Source organism: Pelobates fuscus, chromosome 5, assembly GCF_036172605.1.
Source record: "Pelobates fuscus isolate aPelFus1 chromosome 5, aPelFus1.pri, whole genome shotgun sequence".
In the NCBI taxonomy this organism is placed as follows: Eukaryota; Metazoa; Chordata; class Amphibia; order Anura; family Pelobatidae; genus Pelobates; species Pelobates fuscus.
In genome coordinates, this window is record NC_086321.1 from 253,499,312 (window position 1) to 253,527,209 (window position 27,898).

The 27,898-nt window shown below is 43.8% G+C and overlaps 1 protein-coding gene across 6 annotated transcripts in view; it reads left to right on the forward strand.

The window, feature by feature from the left end:
- Nucleotides 1-27,898, forward strand: part of MLLT3 (MLLT3 super elongation complex subunit) — a 266,211-nt gene that overhangs the window by 181,863 nt on the left and 56,450 nt on the right. The gene's annotated exons all lie outside the window — the stretch shown is intronic.

The window sequence follows — 27,898 nt, forward strand, 5'->3', positions numbered from 1 at the left end:
AGATTTTCCTATATGTCTGTTGGCCTATCTGTCTAGCTTTTATCTGTCTGTCTAGAGCCGGATATATTGGTATTTCCCAATGGTATATTCGTTCGTTAACTACTGACAAGATAGTGGTTGTCTCAATCATTAACTAATTTAGCCAGACAAAAAAAAAACAATAAAAAATAACAGGATTATGTGCACGCTCTGTCCTCCAGGTTTATTCTATATTGAATTATTAAAATGTTATTTCAGTTCATTCAATAAGCATGACGTTGCCATTTCTATAATTATTATAGCATTACATATGTGATTTATTTTGTATCCTGTGTATTAAGTTCACTTTGTGAAAGGTATTATGTACACAAATTAGGCAAGGCTATATTTTTACATTTTGCACAGTTAAGAATTTGGTCATTATTCATATATATAAAGTTGATAAAACAAACATGTTTTTTTTTTTTTTGTGTGCCTATTTTACAATATAAGAGATCTGTTATGCTACAAATGTAATTCCTTCATTCCCTAGAGATGTAATTTAACCCAATAATAGGCAATGCAGGAAAACCATCTGTAGAAAATCAATGGCCACCGAGGACATTTGAAATTCCAGGACTCACTGTGTGTTCCATTTGTGACTGGAGGCCTTTTGTGGGGTTGTTCTCAATTTTTAAATGTCTCTCTTTTTGGCTTAAACAGGAAATATGAGCAGATCAAAATATTCTCTAATTTGCAGCAAATGATTAACTTTAAATCTATCCATACTGGAAATGCCATAGAAATAACTAGAGCAAAAGAAATAGCATGTGATTATAGATTGTTTATTGTATAGACTTGTTTTAGCTCTATAATAAAGCCCTAGCTATAGGTTTTCAGGAGAGGGATGACCAAGTGACAGTCAGAGGCAGAGATAACCAATTGCTTGAATAGATGCTACCCGTAGCAAGTTGTAATCAGTTTAGACAAATACATTCATTTAGGCTTCGTTCTGTCCAAGGCTGAAATGATGGTTATAAATGTAAAGCTCATAATCTGAATTACCCTCTGGCTCAGCCTTCCTGAAAAATAATGAGCTGAGGCCATGCCGTACAATTGGCATAAGCCTTCACTTGCTTCCGTAGTACTAGTCCTTGGACAATTTCCTTATTTCTAGCTGAAACATGTAAATGTACTAAATCACGAGGATAATTCAATAGTTTAATTCAACACAACTTAAAAAATAGTTGGGTAGTAATGTGACAAAATTGCATGCAAGCAATCTTTCACAAGTACCAGCATTTTGATTATAATGAAAACCAAAGCAAACAAAAATTACTAATCCCCATATTTAGCAAATTCAAATGTCAGGTGAAAAAAATAAAATTAAATCCACACCTGTAACTGGGTCCTTCCATCTTAGCTCTCTGTCAAGCATTGTTCTAAAGTCTGTCTTTTTCACCTGACTGTTAACATTACATGCGTGTCCTTGGGTGTGCTGGGAGTGAACTGGATTGTGATTTATTTGCAAAGTCTATAGACACATATTACACAGACCACTTACTCTCATTGAAGTGGTCTGGGTACACTGTTCCCTGCCCGCTGCAATGTAAATGTGATCAGCCACAGCATCAACACCTTAAGGACTGAGCCAGTTGTACACGTTGTGATCAAAACAAAACGTAAACAAAAACTGGAATTTGCGCTATATGTCTGTTCAACTGTAATTCACCTCTTTCATATTATGTGCACCCACACTTATTATATATCATTTTATTCAGGGGAAAGGTGGCTTTCATTTAACATAAAATATTTAGGTATAAACATAATTTAATATTAATAAAATATAAAAAAAATGGGAGAAAATAAGAATTAAAATGTTTTTTTTTAGTTCTACGTGACATTTTAACTGTGAATGTCATAATATTGTTAGCTTTTACTGTAATAAAATGTACATATTTGTATTCAGCAAAGTCTCACGAGTAAAAAAGTACCCCCCATGTATAGGTTTTATGGTGTTTTGGAAAGTTACAACGTCAAATATAGCATGTTTAATTTTTCAGTACATACACATTGATTTTGTTTGTGACTAAGTGGCTACTAAAAAAGACTGAACATACCCAATTTGCAATACCTTGGGTTGTCTTCTTTTACAAATAGTATGCCATCATAGGGGTCATTCTCATTCCTTGGCTACTATACACTCTCAAAGGCAATATAACCGATCTGGCAAATTTTAATGTAAAAAAAACAAAACAGAAAAGCAAGCTTTATATTTGACCCTGTAACTTTTAAAAACCCTGTAAGCCCTGCACATGGGGGGTACTGTTATACTCAGGAGACTTCGCTGAACACAAATATCAGTGTTTCAAAACAGTAAAACATATCACAACAATGATAATATCAGTGAAAGTGCCGTTTGCAAAAAAAAAGTCACTTTGACTGACAATATCATCGCTGTTAGCTGTCACTAATATTTGTGTTCAGCGAAGTCTCCCGAGTAAAACAGTACCCCTTTATGTACAGGTTTTAGGGCGTCTTGGAAAGTTACAGGGTTAAATATAGAGCTAGCAAATTAAATTCTCTGGACTTTCGGCTTAGGTTGTCAGGCACGTCACTCAAATTTCAACCAAAAAAATTACTTAATTATGTAAAAATATTACATAAATATGCACATAGAATTTAAATATATATACATATTTATATATTTGAAGTCTACGTGTATATTTATGAAATTATTTATGTAATTATGTATATGGATATATATATATTCATAGATATATTTAATTTCATTCTAAGTGTATTTTGAGATATATACCGTATATACTCGAGTATAAGCCGAGTTTTTCAGCACATTTTTTGTGCTGAAAAACCCCAACTCGGCTTATACTCGAGTCAATAGTCTGTATTATGGCAATTTGCATTGCCATAATACAGACAGGGGCCATGGGGGCTGTCAGAGAGTTTACTTGCCTCTCCTGCAGCTCCTGTCAGCTCTCTCCTCCTCCGCGCCGTCCGTTCAGCACCTCGGTCAGCTCCCACTGTGCGGCTCTCGCGAGACTTACAGTGGGAGCTGACAGAAGAGCTGACCGGACGGCGCGGAGGAGGAGAGAGCTGACACGAGCTGCAATAGAGGTAAGTGGAGAGGAGTAAGAGGAGTGTCTTAGAGCGTCACTCCAAACAACATTACAACTTTGCATTATTGCAAAAAAGCACCCAGAGTGGTTTAGGACTGCAAAGATTTGTAAAAATAAAATGATTGCATATATTTCTTCCTCACACGACTGCCACTGCACTTCTATCTTCTACGTAAGGTATCAGTCTGCTGCATGCACAAGTAGGATGAAGTACTTTACTACCAGGAGAGACAGCTGTGACTTCCATTGGGGTCGATGGCTGCCGTTGTTGTTCACAGCCCAATTACAGTTTTGTGAACAAGGCTAAGTATTTAAAGAACACCACAAGCATCATACCACTACAGTCCATTACTTTGGTTTACCTCCCCTGGATCGGTAAGCTCCTGCATGTCTGAGAGCATTTTTCATCTGCTGAGGAGGCAGTGACAGGCACTTGGCTGACTCCAGGTAATTTGTCAAACCAGTTTTAAACTCGGAGCACCAGTAAGCAGGCTTTAGTTGTTATGGTGCTTAGAGTGTACTCTAACTTCTGGAAGCTGTAGTATGGCTGCTGTCACTTTATGGAACAGTTCTGTTCCTTCTGTGTGACGAGTGCTGCTGGTGGATAAACTATCCATCTCTTGAGGATTCATACGTGGTGGAGCTTCTTTCTGATAGAAGGAGAGCCCCCCTCCCTGTCATATATCATGCAGGGAGGGGGGACCAAAAAATATATATAATAATAATAAAAGAAAAAAAATAATGAAATTAAATAAAAAATAATAAGAAGAAATAATAATAAAAACAAATATTAAAATAATTAAAAAAATTATAATAAAATTGCCCACCACCCACCAAGGCTCTGCAACACACACACACACACACACACACACACATACACACACACATACACACACTGCACTCATACACATACACACACTGCACTCATACACATACACACACTGCACTCATACACATACACACACTGCACTCATACACACACACTGCACTCATACACACACACTGCACTCATACACACACACTGCACTCATACACATACACACTGCATTCATACACATACACACATGCTGCACTCATACACACACGCTGCATTCATACACACACGCTGCATTCATACACACACGCTGCATTCATACACACACACACTGCATTCATACACACACACACTGCATTCATTATACACACACTGTAAATAAATGTTCAATTGATATATTTTTTTTAGGATCTAATTTTATTTAGAAATTAACCAGTAGCTGCTGCATTTCCCACCCTAGTCTTATACTCGAGTCAATACGTTTTCCCAGTTTTTGGGGGTAAAATTAGGGGCCTCGGCTTATATTCGGGTCGGCTTATACTCGAGTATATACGGTATATATATATATATATATATCTCAAAATACACTTAGAATAAATATATAAAATATAAAAACTATTATTTTATTTTATTATTTATATTTTATAATACATATTTATATATAATATATATATATTTATAATATATATATATATATATGTAATCTAATTCAAAGTGTATTTTTATATTAATATATATATATATATATATATATATATATATATATATATATATATTAACATAATAATACACTTAGTATGACATATATAAATAAACCAGTCCTTGCATTCAGATTAACCCTGTTATATAAAGCATAATATTGAATGCCGGGTGCTAGAGCCACAGCCAAAATATACAAACATATCAAAATATAGGCTAGCACTTACGGTCTTGTAACAATGTTGTTTGTTGCTCCTGAAGAAAGCCCAGGACGTGGGCTGAAACGTCGAGTTTTTTTTTTTTTTATTATTCTTTATTTTGTCGTGCAATAAGAAAAAATACAACGATGCAGGCAAAGCCACAATAGCTATTGCCAATGTATCAGACAGCATATGAATACATTAGTGTGGCATACGGAAACATTGCACATTTTATATTTGTTATACGATGCAGTTTTGTCTAGTATGATATCAACGTGTCAGGTGCTGGTGATTGCCTACAAGTTACAACTGTGAATGTATATCCTGACTGTGCTGAAGGCTTATAAGGTTGCAAGATGGTCGTTAAAGCCAAGATGGTTACTAGTGTAACTTTTTAACGGATGGACTGTAGCATCAAGGGCCATCCTTGAGGCCTGAAAGGATTAGCTTAAGCTAGCTTAACTGTGGTTTCATCGGAGGAGGTGTATTCCCACCCATTAAAGTGTGTGGAATATGCGGGCTTTTGTCCCAGCTAAGCGTTATGTGTGTGCCGAGTTGTGGGTGAGTTAGAGTGACATTTTCTTTGTAAGTAGGTGAAGCAAGCCTATGTGCATATTAAGTGAAGGCAGTGGGTGTTAGTTTGCATAGTGTGGAATGTAGCTCAGGTAGTCCAGGAGACGGGCAATTGCCACCAGGATCGAGCAATGTGGCTGTGAGGCCTGTGCTATGTCCATAGAGGTTCAGCCGATTCCCATCGGGTATTGGGCGCTGTCCAGATACAAGTGGTAGATCAGCCCACTCAGTGAGGTTAGTGCCGGTAAGAAAGTACCTGGATGGTAGGTCAGGTGAAGGGGTGTATCCAGCCCTCCTGTTTGTGTTGCCGACTGGCTGGAGGCTCTCCTGCCTGGTGTGCGGGTTCTTCTCTGCGGTGAGTTCACGCGGGTACGCTGTCTACCATTCCGCCGAACTCCCGCTGCATGGGGGGCCCATGTGCGGCTCCCACTACCTCGAGCGCTGGAGTTGCGGGGTACTGTGGTTGCAGGGTAGCCATAGTTAATCTTCTTCCGCGGCTGTGGGCTAAACGCTGGGATTGTCTCCCTCGAGGTCCTCATCCCAGCATTGCGGGTGTGGGTCTTGGGCTGTTTAGAGTTCAGGCACGTGGGAGGAGGACTGGCTGTCCCTCCATACTTCTTTCGAAGCGAGGTGATAGACTTGCTGTACTCTGCCTTAGGGAGTGAGTTTTGCGACAGGCTTACTTTTCGTTGCCTCTCCTCTAGTTTGCTCCAAAAGGCCGCAAAGATGGCATCCAGTCGGGTGAGTGTGGTGTCCATCGGGCCTCATGGCAGGGTATGTAGCTTGGCGTCCGCCATCTTGGCTACAGTGAAGGGACGAGTTTCTTTTAGTGGGTTCGTTAGCTTGGTCATAGGCTCACCATTAACAGGTATGTAGAGCCTGTATGCTGGGGCCAGGATAACCCCCACTGGCGGGGGGGGGGGGGGGGGCAGGGAGATGGCCCGGCAGGGAGATCGGCCGCGTCTCCCACACCCGCTCCAGTAAGCAGGCCATAATAGTGTTAAGAAGGCTAAGAAGCGTCTTTGTGCAACCGGGCTGTGTGTTGGTCGTTTCCTTGTTCAGGGTTGTTGAGTTTGTTGTGAGAAATACAAGCTTATAGTCTTATTTAGAGGTCTGTTTCACGGAGCTCTCTGTGTGTGTGTGACCAGTCAGTTCGGCTGCTGGGCCCCGCTTGAAACGTCGAGTTTTTATGGAATAAAGATGATTTTTTTTTTTAACTACAAGACCGTGAGTGCTAGCCTATATTTTGATATGTGTATATATATATATATATATATATATATATATATATATATATATATATATATATACACACAAAAATAAATCTCGGCACTCACCCTCTTTAAATATTCAACCAATGAATCTTGCCTTGGTGCTCCTTAAGCGTAGTAATATAAACCAAATGGAGATAAGGTGCACTCAAAAGGTATTTTTCCTTCAAACTCTTTTATTTATAAATCACATCAAAATTGTCCCATCGAGGTTTCGACCCATACAAGGGTCTTTTTCCTTGTATGGGTCGAAACGTCGATGGGGCAATTTTGATGTGATTTTATAAATAAGAGTTTGAAGGAAAAAAGGCCTTTTGAGTGCGCCTTATCTCCATTTGGTTTATATATATATATATATATATTATATCGATGTATGTCCGGGAGCAATGCCGATCGCCGGCGGGGGAACGGAGGCAATCGGGTAAGCAATAAGGGCGGCAGGTATGTTCTGACCGGCGTTTAGAGTCACCCTAAAAAGGACGGCATAGAACGCCCGCCGTCCTTAAGTGGTTAAAACCATTGACAAGTGAATAGCATTAATTATATCTTTTAAATGGTACCTGTCAAGGGGTGGGCTATATTGTGCAGCAAGTGAACAGTTAGTTCTCATGTGTTGCAAGCAGGAATAATGGGCAAATAAAAAGATCTAAGGGACTTTGACAAGGGCCAAATAGTGATGGCTAGATGACTGGGTCAGTACATCTGCAAAATGGCAAGTGTTATGGGGTGTTTTCCGGTATGCAGTAGTTAGTATCAGCAAAAGTGGTGCAAGGAAGGACAGCTAGTAAACCGATGTCATGGTCATGGGTGCTCAAGGCTTATTGATGCACTTGGGGAGCAAAGGCTAGCCTATCTAGTCTGATCACACAGAAAAGCTAATTTAGCTCAAATTGTTGAAAACTTGATTCTGGCCATGATAGAAAGGTGTCAGAACACTCAGTGCAGCATAATTTGCTGCAAAGCCACAGAATGGTCAGCGTGCCCTTGATGATAGCTGTCTACTGCTGAAAGTGTCAGTCAGTGTCAGAACTGGACCATGGAGCGTGTACATCTTTTACTTGAGGAGAGATGGCGGCAGAATGTGCATCTCTAACCTACGGGAAATAGGCAGGCCCGTGGAGGCAATGTAATGCTCTAGGCAATGTTCTGCTGGGAAACCTGGCATTCATGTGGATGTTACTTTGAAATGTACCACCTACCTAGAGATTGTTGCAGTCACAGACCATGTATACACCTCCCTGGCAATTGTGTTCCCATCATATGTGTGCTTACAAGACTTCCCATAGATGGTCCATTGTTCATTGTTATTGTATAGGCCCATCTGACTTCTTAGTTTCCAGACCTTTAAAAATCCATATAAACTCAATTCTATTAGAAAATAGTAGCTAACTGATATATGAACTCTCGTCTACGTCCTCTCCTTAACTTATTAAAAACACTTAGATAAAACTACTGTATATATGAAGTTATTTTAGTAGTTAGAGAGATATCGATTTTACACTTGGTAGTCAAATTTATTTTCTGGATCCATCTGCTTCAATGTACTCAAAGTATGTCCATCATTAATCTTAACATGATAGTCAAGCATGCTAACTTTAAAACATCCTGCATCACTCAAGGCTTACCATGCGCAGAGTGGTCTGAATTGCTTTGCCCCTGAGCTAAATGCTCTGACTTTACTTTGCAGTATATGTGTGTATATGACCATTATATTGAGCACACATAGAATTTTGCAGCTCCAGTGTGTTATGTAAAAATTTAATTAATAATGTCTAATTGAGATGGAAGTTTGCTAATCAATTTTTAGGCAAAGCATTGCAGTCACTTTTAAAGGTGACCCTTTAGTACCCTTTTAGAGTTACCATTTAATTCCACTTTGTATCATGCAAAGTAGACCTATTAATTTGGCTTATGATAAAATGTGCAGAATTCTTTTTGAAATTCCCAATGGTCTTGTAAAATGTTCAGGAATGTGTAAGCCACAAATCCCACTTCTTCACCAGGGCAAGCAGCCAAGTCAATATTTTATTAGATAATGTTTTCTCTTAAAACTCTAATCACATTGCTATGTGAATTTTAATTGATGTGACAAGTCTTAATTGTTTTTTTTTTTCTTCTATGGTGGCAGGGTTGTTTAGAATTATATTTCCTAGATGTGTCATTAGACATACTAGTGGTCAAATGCCCTTTTATGTAGACTCAATTCATTTCTCAAACAGCCTTAATATATCTAATTTAGACTTATTATTTGCATTTACTCATTACAGAATGAAGAAAGAAAGAGTTGATACTGACATAAATAATGGTTTCTTTGTGTCTAGTGGGTAGATAGAAAGACAGGAAGGATGAGTATGAAGCTATACACAGAGGGAGTAAAGGGGACACAATAGAGTGGAATTCTGATAAAGTGGTGGGGGAATCTAAAACGTAGTACTGTGGTTTGTTTTTGCAAGCTGTAGTTACTGTGGTTTTGTGATGTGATGAAGAGAATTGCCGTTGTGATAGAATCACTGTGGTGGTAGGTGGGTGATGGCTTTATTTCGGTGGTAGGAGGTGATGGAGTCATTGTGGTGATAGGATTTATGGATTCACTTTGGTGACAAGGGATACTGGAATCACAGGGTGTGATGACCCCATTGTGGTGATGGGGTCACTGTGGTGATAGGGTTTGCGGAGTCACTGTGGTGGTGATAGGGTTTGCGGAGTCACTGTGGTGATAGGGATTGCGGGGTCACTGTGGTGATAGGGTTTGCGGAGTCACTCTGGTGTGTTAGTTTGTGGAATCACCATGATGATTGATAGGTGGTGATGGAATCACCTTGGTGATGGAGTTACTGTGATGATAAAAGGTGATGGAGTGATATGGAATGAAAGTATGGAATGAAAAAGAGAAATGCTATGGGCTCATAATGGAGAGACATGGGGTGGAGATGAATAAATATCTTAAGGGCTCATCCAGGGGATTGTAAAGGCAGCAACCAGTGCAATTAGTTGGTAGCAGAATTATAATCATGGGTCTGTCATGTCACAACCATTACACACATTTTTTCTTCTGCTGGTCTTTCTGCTATTCTTGATTCGTGCTATGATCTCGGAGGTCCACTCTGTCTCCTGAGTGTGTGTTGTGTAAAAACATAGGTTTAACATAAGTATTTATTATAGCTCAATCACATCTCTGCATTTGCCTTACTCTCATGGGGGAATAAAGGAAATATAGATTTTCGCTTCTCTAAATGAGTTGAATTTGCTTTGGCAAGTGACTCTTATAAGTAGATAAAATTCTGCAACTAAAACATAAAGCAGGCAGCCAAGCCAAACAACGTCTTAAATGTGATGGCTGTGCTTGATTTATTGCTGCCAAACACAATCTTAAGGGTTTTTCTCTCCTAGAATTGATGAAAGCTTATAAAACTCTATTTAGTTAAATATATCTTCATTAACGGTATACTGTACAGTCGGGTGGGTTGCTATACCTCCACATTTGCCCAGCACAGTTAATCTGTGTGTAAATTAGAAGCTTCCCCATGCAATTAAGGTTTTGAGCTCTGTATGTGGTGTGGCCGTTGTCACGTTGGTGCACAATGTCACTGCTAAATCCAGAAAGCATGCCAAGTTTATGTCAAGGATGCCTAAAATTGATGGTCCACATTGCAGGAGGAAGGGGAAAAGGCTTTATTTTATTGAAAACTCAACATGAATAATGAGCGCTTGTTCATCCAAAGCACTTATTTATGTCTCGGCACATGCAGTGCTTTGTTATGACAGCAGCCGCCTTCTGTGGGCATTACGACCATATCTGCTGTCTAAGTCAAAATGATGACTAGCACTTATTGCTGCAAGACAATGACACAGAAACTGCAGGAAATGTGACAGCATCCTTGGAGCTACTGCAGATTAGCTTTGGAATTTTTTATTAACGTTATTTTATTTATACTGTTAACCAAAGTTGCGTGTACTTATGTGAATTAGCAAGGATCACTGCACATACCTGTCATCATTACGCAGTATAGTCTGAATTGCAGCATGAACATACAGTCTGCTTTTTTACATTTTTTATTTAATTTTTCGTTTTTTATTTTTGTTTTACTTGATGTTGCTCCCTAATTATATTCACTATAAATTTAGATTTCCTGCGTCATTAGGACCCAGCATTGTATCATGAGTGGTTGCTTGTTCTCAGGAATTAGTATCAAAGTCACACAAATGCTTAACCCCTTGATGAGAGGTGACATACAAGGTCAATCATAAAATTATATTTACTTTACCCCTTAGCAGTGGTGTCTCTAGGATTCATTTTTAGGGGGGGCACATGGTGGGCCAGGGACAAAAGTAGGGGGGCACATTCAACCCCGTCCTCGCCGCAGTTTGACACCGCCCCTGCTGCATGTTAAGCCCCGCCCCCGACACCATGTGTTGTTTTTTTTTTTTATAATCCCTGGTGGAGGATTCATTATTTTCACCAGGGATTATTAAAAAAACACATTTCCTTTGATACAGTGCCATAGTTGCCAACATTTGAAAAAAAATTCCAAGGACATTTTGCAGCACAGCTATCAATTACTGTCTGTGTATAATATCCCTGGACAGTCAGTGCTCTCTGTAAAATACAGGGTTGTGTGTATAATAAATTGGGACAGTCAGTGCTCCCTGTATAGTGCTGCTCTCTGTATAATACATGTCTGTGTGTATAATATCCCAGGACAGTCAGTGCTCCCTGTATAGTGCTGCTCTCTGTATAATACAGGTCTGTTTGTGTATAATATCCCAAGACAGAGAGCCGCACTATACAGGAACACTGACTATCCCAGGATATTATACACACACAGATCTGTATTATACAGAGAACAGCACTATAGTATTATACAGATAGCTGAGCATATACCCCATGTCCCAATCTCTAGACTACTAGTACCTGTCAACAGCAGCTCCCAGGCGCGTGTAACAGGGCTAAAGTGTGCGGCAGCTCACACAGATGATTCAGCGGTAAAGCACAATCGCTGGCAGCGCCAAACTGAGAATCCAAAGCAGCCCTGGAAAAAAATGTCTGCCATTTTTACAAGTCAATATGTATATATTGTACAGTAAGCACACAAGCCGACTGACTTGCGCAAATAGGCTTGATACCGGAGAAACTGACGGAAGCCAAGCACAGAGAGATGGACACAGGTTTCTTCAGGAAGGAAGAGATTCTTTATTCGATTCACCGACCGGGGCTCAGAGGGACTTATGTCACCAAAAACAGCAAAGATCTGAGCCCAGAACTGACTGTGTAAATGCATGATATAGACATATAGCTCCTCCTATAGTTAACTCTACCCCCATATACTCTTTACACAATCAGCTGAACAAAGCCTAACTTCCCTTACTTATTAGACCACATGGCTCACCCAGAACAATGGAGGAGGGGGGAAGTGTTTTCAGTTTCTGCATTCCTGCATTTGCTCAATACGGTGTTGATTGTATCTTAGCTACGTGAAACTAACTAACTGATACAACATTTACACATATGCCACATGGCAATCTTGTCCTAGTAAATTTATTTTTACTGAGATTCCACCACATTCCCCCCTTTGATGCTTCTGATATTTCACAATTCCAGATGCATCACTTAACCATAGTTTGCTTACACCTCAGGTTGTCATGAATCAGAACAGACCTCGTAAGCATCTTAGCATCCTTACAAATTCCTTTAGCACTCCTCATTCTGATTCTCTCTGGGCTAAGGGTTCATACTTGCAAACAGCCATTACATGCGCAGCTGGTTTCCTTTCTGTCGTGCTCTCTATGACACTCTGTATGGACCTAATTACCAATGGAACCAAACATGGTAGAAAGAGACACACTATAATCAACATGACTCCTCCTACCAATGTCTTGATCCCTCCAAGCTGCTCGTACCTACTTCCAAACCAACTACTAGAATTGTACCCGTTCCAGGCTTAAGTCGGTACATGCGTCAGTTTAGCCATGTGGCTTGTGAGATCAGCCACTGCCTGCCCTTCATCATCTATGTGCAGACAACAGTTGCTGAGATTGAACTTTCCACATACACCTCCTTCTATTTGCACTGGAAGTGAATGGAGGACTTTATCAACAGCCCAACTGGTTTACCTGGTAAGAAGGCTATGTGCTTTACAGAGGAATCCATAATTGCCTAATGGTAGAATGAGGCTTGAATCCCTGTATTAGAATACAATAACACTTCATGGGCATACAGTTTGGCTGTTAACCAGTTCCCTCACATATTACATCCTTCCTATTGGCAATGAAGTGCGCTAAGGTAGCCAGTGACACTCATTATCTTCCCAGCTACCTACATTCAAGGATGCTAGCTTCTTTTTATGATTCACATCATAAACTTTAACTCCCAAGGTCTCTCCTGTTTCAATTGGCAACAAGAAGAAGGATGGTTTGAGCATACCCAACACACATGCCCCTTCCCAGTCCTGTGGTAACTCCGAATAGGCTTTCTTACCACAGATCCAGTACAAATTTGCTGGGGCTTTCCAACTAGATGTAGCAGATAGGTCAAACCACACATCCTTTAAATTGGCGTATCTAGCAAACGGGTTAGATGGTTCTGAGACGTTTGAAGCCGACCACCAAGTTGTATTCTTTGTATCATCATCATAAGCTTTTTGCCCTAGACAAGTTAATTCTCCTACAGAAGTATTATACATCATTCCTTTCCTCGCTATGCAAACATAACCTATGATGGAGGTCTTTAATCTCCACTCAGATTTACCTCTAACACTCATATGATAATCGGCTTGTGTAGATATTAATTGGTCAACTGCCTCAGAACCGGACATTACCTCCTTTGCTTCCCAAGGCCATTGGTCTCCCATGTTAGTACCTCCACACACATAGCAGTTGGTAACATTAAGACTACCGGCAATACTTTCGGCTAAATCTATGAACAGGTTTTTAGCATTATGGGGGATCTTATTATCTATACTCATCTCTTCATAAAAAGAATGGTATACTTGATGAGTTTGGGAGGTTACCGTATCAGTCTCTATCCCTATAAACAATACTGCCCAGGATCTAAACCCGTCCCATATATTTGAAACCCAAATAAATTACCATATTTATCTAAGAACTTGTCGGGGTTATTTATAAGTATATGGATTGGATTGCATTCCATAGACTTACAGTATGGACTGGTAGGCAACTTAGTCACAATCATGTCCTTGTCTGCTGTCTGTCCCCAAGTTGCCCACCCCACACAAGACCAATATGGGCAAAAGTTATAATCTCTATTTGGGCATCTAGGACTTACTTATTTTTACTACTGGGACAAATATATTTATCATTAGACCCATATGTTCTCTCCCATCTAAGATCCCCACATACATTCCACGGCTTTCTACCACTTGATATTGCTTTACATGCATCAAATAGCAGAACACCCGAAGAATGTACGGTTTCTAACTCAGTTTTATTTATTAGGGTCCCCTGAGGATCTCCATTCCTGAGGGTCAACCAAATTGTACGGGGTTGATACTCCGGATTGAAGCACCTAGGTTCTCCTACTCCTAAATGGCATACACTATATTCTATACCTAGATATATACACCTAGACACATCACCTTTACACTCATATTGTGAATGCCAAATTAGGGTCTGGGAAATATGGTTACCTGTTCTTGTAGTCTTAATGCATACCTCACAGCTAGGAGTGTCGGTACCTCTACCTTCCTGAATATAAAAAGACACAAAAATATACATTATCAAAAGCACTTCTTTCGACGTCTTCATCCTCAGTCTTCGTCCGTGCGATGGGACCTCAGCTTCCAGGATGTAAGGGCTGCAGGGAATGGAGTTCTGCTCGTCTTCACAGGGGTCCCTTCGAGACTTTCCTGGCTTTTAATAACACGTTGGTGAGCGGACAGGCGTTATTATGGCCGTCAAAAACACTCACTTGTAGATCTTTGTTGATGTTCCCTTTTAACAATATTATCTTCGCAAAAAACACTTTTAATCCAACTCGGTCACACGCTTCAACTGGATCTTGCAAGGATTCTCTGGATCTATGGTAGCTTGTCAGGAATCTGCCGCTGTTTTTTTTTTTACCCTAGAGTGATGAATCCACGGAGTCACTTCTACAACCTTTACAACTGTTGGGGTAGATAAAAGAACAACATAGGGACCTCTCCACTTGGAACCTAATGGAACAGTGTTCCATTTTTTTTATCCACACTTGATCCCCTGGATGGTAAGAATGAACAGGTGGATAAATATTCACAGGTAATCTATCTTGTACCCATTTCTGTACCTCCTCCATAGTTTTACCCAACTCTACAACCTGCTGCCGGGTAATTCCTTCTCCCAACTGACTCAAATCCCCCGTTAAGTTACCAAGTATGGAAGGTGAATGCCCATACATAATTTTTCAGCAGTACCCCAGAAACAAAAGAAAGCATCTTTGAGGTCTAGGAAGGTATAGTAGGTTGCCCCACCTGGTATTAAAGCAAGCAGATTATAGGGGATGGGTACCACTGGGTGTATATTGACTACTGCATTATTAACTGCGTTTAGATCTTGTACAGGATGATAATCATCTGATCCCGTCTTCTGAACAGGTAATAATGGAGTGTTCCAAGGGGAGGTACAGAATTTTAGGATGTCATACTTTGCACACTTATCCACATAGGTTTGTATATTTTCCTTAGCCCTCTATAATATATGGTACTAACTAAGGCTAACAGGATATGCTCCAAGCTTTGATTCAATGTGTATTGGTGGAATATTGCGAGCAAGTCCTGGAGGATTATTCTCTGTCCATATTCTTGAAATGTCAAATAAGGATTCATCACTCTTAGGGTCTGTATTTGTTATTATGGAGTAGAAGTGCCATTCTTCTTCCCTTTGCACCGATACTGATATTATGCCTGGTGATCTATTAAACTTCAGAGACGTTGATCCGTTGGGTTTAAAAGTTATCTGGGCTTGAAGCTTTGATAATAGATCTCGTCCTAGAAGCTGAACTGGACACTCCAGCATATATAGGAACTGGTGCTTAACAAAATGGCCTCCTAGAATACAAGTATGACTCCTGAGAATTGGTCTAGCAGCGCTTTTCCCAGTAGCTCCTATCATAATTATAGTCTTCCTGAAGGAGGAGCAACTAGGTTAGTTACCACAGAGTACTCAGCACCAGTGTCAATCATGAAAGAGCTCCTCTTTCCCTCTATTGATACATCGACCATAGGCTGCACTCGGCTAAAGGGGGATGGAGCCCAGTCGGTATCAATAGTCTTCCATGACAGTGTCAGCCAGACCGACAAAATCTCTATCTTCTCTATCCCTTAATCTCTAGGTAGGGGAATAGTATACTACTGTCATTCCCTCCAAGACTTTCTCTATGGCCACCTCTGTAACCACCTCGTAACCTTCTCTCTTGTCTTATCTATAACTTGCTTTATATTCCCTCTGTGGGCAGTCACTTTTCCAATATCCTTCCTCTCTACAATAAACACAGTGATTCCTACTTCCTCCCTTACTCAGCCTATTCTCAACTCCTCTATTCACCTCTCTGTTCATATACACCTGACTTGCAATTTCCATTAACTGTGATATGGACATTCCTACAAATCCCTTTAACTTTAGCAATTTTCTTTTGATATCACCTTGGGTCTGGCTGACAAATGCTGAGTTGTTCATTCGAGAGTTCTCAGGGGCCTCTGGATTAAAAGGAGTATATAATCTATATGACTCCAGCAATCTCTCATAGAAAGCACTAGGTGACTCGTCTGCTTTCGTAAAGGAATTATGGGTCTTCCAATTAAACAGATCAGTCATGGCGAACGGGACATAAACAAATACAGGGTCTGCCAACTGTAATTGACCATTAATATCAATGTGTGGGGGACCAGGGGTAAGCTGCAGTGGCATTTGTAAATGTCAAAGTTGGAGGGCACCGGTCATTTGTCAGGTTAGGGTGGGACTTAGATAGGGTTGTTTAGTCATAGGTTCCGGTCGGGGAGTGGTGAGGTAGGTGGAAATGGATAAATTAATTTTACTGGTCAGTAACTTGGTTAACAAAATGTTTCGGACAGGGCTAGGAGGAGCCTGACCAGTAACCAAAAATGGTAAAAGTGTATTCCAGCGTCCTATACCATTGACCATTTCATCCAGTTGTATTTCAAAACTAATTTACTGTTACTAAAGGCACACAAGGCTCAGTAATTATAGTGTTATGTCAGTGGTTATGGTGTTTTCAGTGATTATGGTATTATCAGTGGTTATGGTGTTTTCAGTGGTTATGGTATTATCAGTGGTTATGGTGTTTTCAGTGGTTATGGTGTTTTCAGTAGTTATGGTGTTTTCAGTAGTTATGGTGTTTTCAGTGGTTATGGTATTATCAGTGGTTATGGTGTTTTCAGTGGTTATGGTGTTTTCAGTGGTTATGGTGTTTTCAGTGGTTATGGTATTATCAGTGGTTATGGTTATGGTATTGTCAGTGGTTATGGTGTTTTCAGTGGTTATGGTGTTTTGTAATTGCTGAGAATTATCTGATTTCAGTGGATTCAGTTACTGTTATTAAGAATTCTCCTTTTGACTGCTAATAATAAAACTGAATACAAAGAACCAGTTGGGGGGGTAGGTAGGCACAGAAATAGGAGGGGACAGGCATCTGAGAGCCAGAGACAATTAGAGCACAGGGGGACATACCAGCTGCACCAGTTTTTGATAAAGAATTTAGTTGAGGGATGGTCAGATGGGTCAGATTCCATTGGGGATGGACAGACCAGTTTTGATAACCATCTAGTAACACAAACTGTGTTAACAGTCAAAAACTGGTTATTCTCTACTACATAAGGTAGTCCCCAAAATCACACACAGTATATCCCTTTTTAAAGTTATTTAGCATACATTCTAAGGGATCAACAATCTTTAAATTCCGGCGCTGCCATACTTAGCAACGGAGCGTCTAATTCAAAGAAACACAACAAACACACCTCCAACAGTCACACTCGTTTCCCTGGCAACAGCGCCATGTGGCACAGTTACTAGGTCAAACTCATACAACAAAACATACAGGGAATTCCCGTACACACACAGCTGTTACACCAGTCACTAAGTAACTAATATTATGCCCTTTGGCGAAACTATACAGTCACCCACGCTATAATTCTCTATATATGAATTACCCGTCTATAACACACCCCAGTAACATCGTCTTTTACAAATAGCGGTTACAGTACGGTTAGCATAAGTCAAAGCACAATTTAAGGTCACAATACAATTATTAGTGGTTATGGTGTTAAACATGCATTAGACGACAATGATTAGTACTTATATACAGTGTCAGTAAATATACAGGGTTATGGTACCGTGCACTATGATACAGCAACACACTATTAACACTCTCGCTAGACGGCTGAGCTCGCGCTATCTAACAAGGTATACACTTTACTAAACAATCTTTAACACATTTACAATCCCAACTAAACTATTGGCCAGTACCTTGAATGGACTACCTAAAACTATATACACCCGTTTTGGTTAGCCACACTGCCCAAGCACCACATATAGCGAACTAGAGGACCGAATTTACACAGACGCCTCTTAGTCGATTACTATCAAAAATCTAGTGGGTTCCAAATTTACACGCCTTCCCACTTAGCCAAGATAGGTTGAGAGCTAGCGAACCGAATTTACACAGGCGCCGCTTAGTCTCCCGGTCCCTCCGACCTAGCGAACGTAATATACACCCTAGAACGCTAGTCTAGACAAGACACCGGTGTCCGGCTAGGGCTATTTACACCAGAACCCCGCCTGACTAACCAAATCAAACGGTCTTACTAAAGAGCGTTCGATTGAGCGGTGCGCCTTCGCTCCTTCCCTCCGACAGAGGGGGCAGATTCCATACACAGATTTAAACCCCTTTTGGGCCTACCGCACAATCGGTATACCCCTAGTGGGTCTGCCGTCTAAAACAGCAGTTGTCTTACCTCCTCGTTCCTGAACCTGGGTTCACACTCATCGACGGGGACACCCCAGCACTTACTACGTAGAGGCCGATGATCTCCTGGACAAAAGACCAGTGGCGCCGAGACGAAGGGAGGTCCACGCAGAAGTTCAGGGGTGCAGCCGTAGAGAACGTGGGCAAAGATAGACCGTCTCACGCCTCTGCCTCTCAGCTACCGTTGAACGATGAGCTTCCCGGCCCAATGCACCAAATGATACCGGAGAAACTGACGGAAGCCAAGCACAGAGAGATGGACACAGGTTTCTTCAGGAAGGAAGAGATTCTTTATTCGATTCACCGACCGGGGCTCAGAGGGACTTATGTCACCAAAAACAGCAAAGATCTGAGCCCAGAACTGACTGTGTAAATGCATGATATAGACATATAGCTCCTCCTATAGTTAACTCTACCCCCATATACTCTTTACACAATCAGCTGAACAAAGCCTAACTTCCCTTACTTATTAGACCACATGGCTCACCCAGAACAATGGAGGAGGGGGGAAGTGTTTTCAGTTTCTGCATTCCTGCATTTGCTCAATACGGTGTTGATTGTATCTTAGCTACGTGAAACTAACTAACTGATACAACATTTACACATATGCCACATGGCAATCTTGTCCTAGTAAATTTATTTTTACTGAGATTCCACCACAGGCTTACTGACAGACAAAACTCTCTGACTCACACACAAGCTTACTACAGACAAACTCACTTGTATAAACAGAAGGCTCACTACAAAGAAGTTCAGGGACACACACAAGCTCACTAAAGACAAGCTCACTGACACACACATGCTCACTAAATAGAAGCTCACTGACACACACAAGCAGTACCATCTTAACAGTGTTAAGGGCCCCCGGGCAAAGCAGTGCACTGGGGCCCTTCCTACACAACAACAAAAATTTTAATTATTGATAGACTGCTGAGTACATACACACAGTACACTGAATACGAACAGTGAGAGACTGCTGAACACATACACACAGATTTCTGAATGCACATAGACTCCTGAATGCACACAGGCTGATTTATACACGTACACACAGACTGCTGAGTCCATACACACACACACACACACACACAGACTGCTGAGTCCATACACACACACAGACTGCTGAGTCCATACACACACACAGACTGCTGAGTCCATACACACACACAGACACACACACACACACAGACTGCTGAGTCCATACACACACACAGACACACACAGACACACACACACAGACTGCTGAGTCCATACACACACACAGACACACACACACACACACACAGACTGCTGAGTCCATACACACACACAGACACACACACACACACACACACAGACTGCTGAGTCCATACACACACACACACACACAGACTGCTGAGTCCATACACACACACATACTGCTGATTCCATACACACACACAGACTGCTGAGTCCATACACACACACACACACACACACACATACACACAGGCTGCTGAGTCCATACACCCACAGACACACAGACTGCTGAGTCCATACACACACACAGACTGCTGAGTCCATACACCCACAGACACAGAGACTGCTGAGTCCATACACACACACACACACACACACACACACACACAGATTGCTGAGTCCTTACACACATACATACTGCTGAGTTCATACACACACACACACACACACACACACACACACACACACACAGCTGAGTCCATACACACACACACGGGCTGCTGAGTCCATACACACACACAGACACACACACAGACTGCTGAGCAGGACTGCCATCAGAAATTTTAGGGCCCCCGTCACAGCTCAAGATCTGGGCCCCCGGGGCCAGTCCCGAGTCCGCCCACAAGGATGAAGTGTTTGTATAGTGAATGTGTATCATGGATGCAGTGTGTATAGTGGATGCAGTATGTGTGTCATGGATGCAGTGTGTATAGTGGATGCAGATTGTATGTTTTGTGTAATGTATGTAATGTTTGTATGCATGCATTAGATGCAGAGTGTGTTTAGTAAATGTAGTATGTGTGTATAGTGAATGCAGTGTATGTGTGTTTGTGTGTAGTGCAAAGTGTGTTTAGTGAATGAGTGTGTGTAGTGCCGAGCGTGCTTGGTAAATGTAGTGTGTAGTGAGTGAAACGTGTGTATAGTGAATGTAGTGTGTGTTTAGTGAATGCAGTGTGTGTGTGTGTAGTGCAGAGTGTGTTTAGTGAATGTAGTGTTTGTAGTGAGTGCAGAGAGTGTATAGTGAATGTAGTGAGTGTTTAGTGAATGCAGTGTGTGTGTGTGTGTAGTGCAGAGTGTGTTTAGTGAATGTAGTGTTTGTAGTGAGTGCAGAAAGTGTATAGTGAATGTAGTGTGGGTATGTGTAGTGCAGAGTGTGTTTAGTGAATGTAGTGTGTGTGTGTGTGTAGTGCAAAATGTGTATAGTGAATGTAGTGTGTGTGTGTAGAGCAAAGTGTGTTTAGTGAATGTAGTGTGTGTGTGTAGTGCAGAGTGTTTTTAGTGAATGTAGTGTGTGTGTAGTGCAGAGTGTGCTTGTACGGATTTAGTGTGTGTAAAATAGGGGGGAGGGGAGTATTTTTTTTTGTATATTTCAATTTTATTTCCCCCTCCCTGATTCTTACCGTGCCAGGGAGGGGGGAGATCGCATTCCCTGTTGGTCCAGTGGCATGGTGGAGGGAGTCAGCCGCGGTACATTGAAGAGGGGGTCCAGCAGCACACACTGTCTTCCTTTCCAGCTCCTCTCTGACTAACTCTGTCGAGACAGGCCTGCGTGCTGTGTGGAGCGTTGCCATAGTAACCCGTGGCAATGTTCTGGCGGCCGCAGGGCGCAGGAAAGTTAGACAGAGAGCAGCTGGAAAAGAGGACAGAGTGTGCTGCTGGGCCCCCTCTTCATTGTACAGGTAGCAGGGGCCCTCTGTGCATATATATATATATATATATATATATATATATATATATATACATACACACATGCACATAATGAATGTGGGGCTCGGGCCCCCCAGGACCGCTGTCATGCCCTGATGGCGGCCCTGCTGCTGAGTCCACACACACACACACACACACAGACTGCTGAGTCCATACACACACACACACACACATACACACACACACAGACTGCTGAGTCCATACACACACACACACACACAGACTGCTGAGTCCATACACACACAGACTGCTGAGTCCATACACACACAGACTGCTGAGTCCATACACACACAGACTGCTGAGTCCATACACACACAGACTGCTGAGTCCATACACACACAGACTGCTGAGTCCATACACACACAGACTGCTGAGTCCATACACACACAGACTGCTGAGTCCATACACACACAGACTGCTGAGTCCATACACACACAGACTGCTGAGTCCATACACACACAGACTGCTGAGTCCATACACACACAGACTGCTGAGTCCATACACACACAGACTGCTGAGTCCATACACACACAGACTGCTGAGTCCATACACACACACACAGACTGCTGAGTCCATACACACACACACAGACTGCTGAGTCCATACACACACACACACACAGACTGCTGAGTCCATACACACACACACACACACACACACAGACTGCTGAGTCCATACACACACACACACACACACACACACAGACTGCTGAGTCCATACACACACACACACACACACACACACAGACTGCTGAGTCCATACACACACACACACACAGACTGCTGAGTCCATACACACACACACACACACAGACTGCTGAGTCCATACACACACACACACACACACACAGACTGCTGAGTCCATACACACACACACACACACACACACACACACACACACAGACTGCTGAGTCCATACACACACACAGACTGCTGAGTCCATACACACACACAGACTGCTGAGTCCATACACACACACACACAGACTGCTGAGTCCATACACACACACACACAGACTGCTGAGTCCATACACACACACACAGACTGCTGAGTCCATGCACACACACACAGACTGCTGAGTCCATGCACACACACACAGACTGCTGAGTCCATGCACACACACACAGACTGCTGAGTCAATACACACACACACAGACTGCTGAGTCCATGCACACACACACAGACTGCTGAGTCCATGCACACACACACAGACTGCTGAGTCCATGCACACACACACACACAGACTGCTGAGTCCATACACACACACACACACACACACACACACACACACACACACAGACTGCTGAGTCCATACACACACACACACACAGACTGCTGAGTCCATACACACACACACACACACACACACACACAGACTGCTGAGTCCACACACACACACACACACACACACACACACACAGACTGCTGAGTCCATACACACACACAGACTGCTGAGTCCATGCACACACACACAGACTGCTGAGTCCATGCACACACACACAGACTGCTGAGTCCATGCACACACACACAGACTGCTGAGTCCATGCACACACACACAGACTGCTGAGTCCATGCACACACACACAGACTGCTGAGTCCATGCACACACACACAGACTGCTGAGTCCATGCACACACACACACAGACTGCTGAGTCCATGCACACACACACACAGACTGCTGAGTCCATGCACACACACACACAGACTGCTGAGTCCATGCACACACACACAGACTGCTGAGTCCATGCACACACACACAGACTGCTGAGTCCATGCACACACACACACAGACTGCTGAGTCCATGCACACACACACAGACTGCTGAGTCCATGCACACACACACAGACTGCTGAGTCCATGCACACACACACAGACTGCTGAGTCCATGCACACACACACAGACTGCTGAGTCCATGCACACACACACAGACTGCTGAGTCCATGCACACACACACAGACTGCTGAGTCCATGCACACACACACAGACTGCTGAGTCCATGCACACACACACAGACTGCTGAGTCCATGCACACACACACAGACTGCTGAGTCCATGCACACACACACAGACTGCTGAGTCCATGCACACACACACAGACTGCTGAGTCCATACACACACAGACTGCTGAGTCCATACACACACAGACTGCTGAGTCCATACACACACAGACTGCTGAGTCCATACACACACAGACTGCTGAGTCCATACACACACAGACTGCTGAGTCCATACACACACAGACTGCTGAGTCCACACACACACAGACTGCTGAGTCCACACACACACAGACTGCTGAGTCCATACACACACACACAGACTGCTGAGTCCATACACACACACACAGACTGCTGAGTCCATACACACACACACACACAGACTGCTGAGTCCATACACACACACACACACACACACACACAGACTGCTGAGTCCATACACACACACACACACACACACACAGACTGCTGAGTCCATACACACACACACACACACACACAGACTGCTGAGTCCATACACACACACACACACACACAGACTGCTGAGTCCATACACACACACAGACTGCTGAGTCCATACACACACACAGACTGCTGAGTCCATACACACACACACACAGACTGCTGAGTCCATACACACACACACACAGACTGCTGAGTCCATACACACACACACAGACTGCTGAGTCCATGCACACACACACAGACTGCTGAGTCCATGCACACACACACAGACTGCTGAGTCCATGCACACACACACAGACTGCTGAGTCCATGCACACACACACAGACTGCTGAGTCCATGCACACACACACAGACTGCTGAGTCCATGCACACACACACAGACTGCTGAGTCCATGCACACACACACAGACTGCTGAGTCCATGCACACACACACAGACTGCTGAGTCCATGCACACACACACAGACTGCTGAGTCCATGCACACACACACAGACTGCTGAGTCCATGCACACACACACAGACTGCTGAGTCCATGCACACACACACAGACTGCTGAGTCCATGCACACACACACAGACTGCTGAGTCCATGCACACACACACAGACTGCTGAGTCCATGCACACACACACAGACTGCTGAGTCCATGCACACACACACAGACTGCTGAGTCCATGCACACACACACAGACTGCTGAGTCCATGCACACACACACACAGACTGCTGAGTCCATGCACACACACACACAGACTGCTGAGTCCATGCACACACACACACAGACTGCTGAGTCCATGCACACACACACACAGACTGCTGAGTCCATGCACACACACACACAGACTGCTGAGTCCATGCACACACACACAGACTGCTGAGTCCATGCACACACACACAGACTGCTGAGTCCATGCACACACACACAGACTGCTGAGTCCATGCACACACACACAGACTGCTGAGTCCATGCACACACACACAGACTGCTGAGTCCATGCACACACACACAGACTGCTGAGTCCATGCACACACACACAGACTGCTGAGTCCATGCACACACACACAGACTGCTGAGTCCATGCACACACACACAGACTGCTGAGTCCATGCACACACACACAGACTGCTGAGTCCATGCACACACACACAGACTGCTGAGTCCATGCACACACACACAGACTGCTGAGTCCATGCACACACACACAGACTGCTGAGTCCATGCACACACACACAGACTGCTGAGCCCATGCACACACACACAGACTGCTGAGCCCATGCACACACACACAGACTGCTGAGCCCATGCACACACACACAGACTGCTGAGCCCATGCACACACACACAGACTGCTGAGCCCATGCACACACACACAGACTGCTGAGTCCATGCACACACACACAGACTGCTGAGTCCATGCACACACACACAGACTGCTGAGTCCATGCACACACACACAGACTGCTGAGTCCATGCACACACACACAGACTGCTGAGTCCATGCACACACACACAGACTGCTGAGTCCATGCACACACACACAGACTGCTGAGTCCATGCACACACACACAGACTGCTGAGTCCATGCACACACACACAGACTGCTGAGTCCATGCACACACACACAGACTGCTGAGTCCATGCACACACACACAGACTGCTGAGTCCATGCACACACACACAGACTGCTGAGTCCATGCACACACACACAGACTGCTGAGTCCATGCACACACACACAGACTGCTGAGTCCATGCACACACACACAGACTGCTGAGTCCATGCACACACACACAGACTGCTGAGTCCATGCACACACACACAGACTGCTGAGTCCATGCACACACACACAGACTGCTGAGTCCATGCACACACACACAGACTGCTGAGTCCATGCACACACACACAGACTGCTGAGTCCATGCACACACACACAGACTGCTGAGTCCATGCACACACACACAGACTGCTGAGTCCATGCACACACACACACAGACTGCTGAGTCCATGCACACACACACAGACTGCTGAGTCCATGCACACACACACACAGACTGCTGAGTCCATGCACACACACACAGACTGCTGAGTCCATGCACACACACACAGACTGCTGAGTCCATGCACACACACACAGACTGCTGAGTCCATGCACACACACACAGACTGCTGAGTCCATGCACACACACACAGACTGCTGAGTCCATGCACACACACACAGACTGCTGAGTCCATGCACACACACACAGACTGCTGAGCCCATGCACACACACACAGACTGCTGAGCCCATGCACACACACACAGACTGCTGAGCCCATGCACACACACACAGACTGCTGAGCCCATGCACACACACACAGACTGCTGAGCCCATGCACACACACACAGACTGCTGAGCCCATGCACACACACACAGACTGCTGAGTCCATGCACACACACACAGACTGCTGAGTCCATGCACACACACACAGACTGCTGAGTCCATGCACACACACACAGACTGCTGAGTCCATGCACACACACACAGACTGCTGAGTCCATGCACACACACACAGACTGCTGAGTCCATGCACACACACACAGACTGCTGAGTCCATGCACACACACACAGACTGCTGAGTCCATGCACACACACACAGACTGCTGAGTCCATGCACACACACACAGACTGCTGAGTCCATGCACACACACACAGACTGCTGAGTCCATGCACACACACACAGACTGCTGAGTCCATGCACACACACACAGACTGCTGAGTCCATGCACACACACACAGACTGCTGAGTCCATGCACACACACACAGACTGCTGAGTCCATGCACACACACACAGACTGCTGAGTCCATGCACACACACACAGACTGCTGAGTCCATGCACACACACACAGACTGCTGAGTCCATGCACACACACACAGACTGCTGAGTCCATGCACACACACACAGACTGCTGAGTCCATGCACACACACACAGACTGCTGAGTCCATGCACACACACACAGACTGCTGAGTCCATGCACACACACACAGACTGCTGAGTCCATGCACACACACACAGACTGCTGAGTCCATGCACACACACACAGACTGCTGAGTCCATGCACACACACACAGACTGCTGAGTCCATGCACACACACACAGACTGCTGAGTCCATGCACACACACACAGACTGCTGAGTCCATGCACACACACACAGACTGCTGAGTCCATGCACACACACACAGACTGCTGAGTCCATGCACACACACACAGACTGCTGAGTCCATGCACACACACACAGACTGCTGAGTCCATGCACACACACACAGACTGCTGAGTCCATGCACACACACACAGACTGCTGAGTCCATGCACACACACACAGACTGCTGAGTCCATGCACACACACACAGACTGCTGAGTCCATGCACACACACACAGACTGCTGAGTCCATGCACACACACACAGACTGCTGAGTCCATGCACACACACACAGACTGCTGAGTCCATGCACACACACACAGACTGCTGAGTCCATGCACACACACACAGACTGCTGAGTCCATGCACACACACACAGACTGCTGAGTCCATGCACACACACACACACACACAGACTGCTGAGTCCACACACACACACACACACACACACAGACAGATTGCTGACTCCACACACACACACACACACACACACAGACAGATTGCTGACTCCACACACACACACACAAGCTTCCTCACTAGCAGGCAGACAGACACACACATACACCAAGCCTACCTGTTGCTGGGAGTCAGCCATCTTCTGGCCTTTGCAGCAGCAGCAGCAGCAAGGGCTGCTGCTTAACGGCGGTGGCGAGGCTTATGTGCGGGAGGCGGGGCTCCGTTTGGGGGTGGGGCCTGTGCCGGGGAGCCT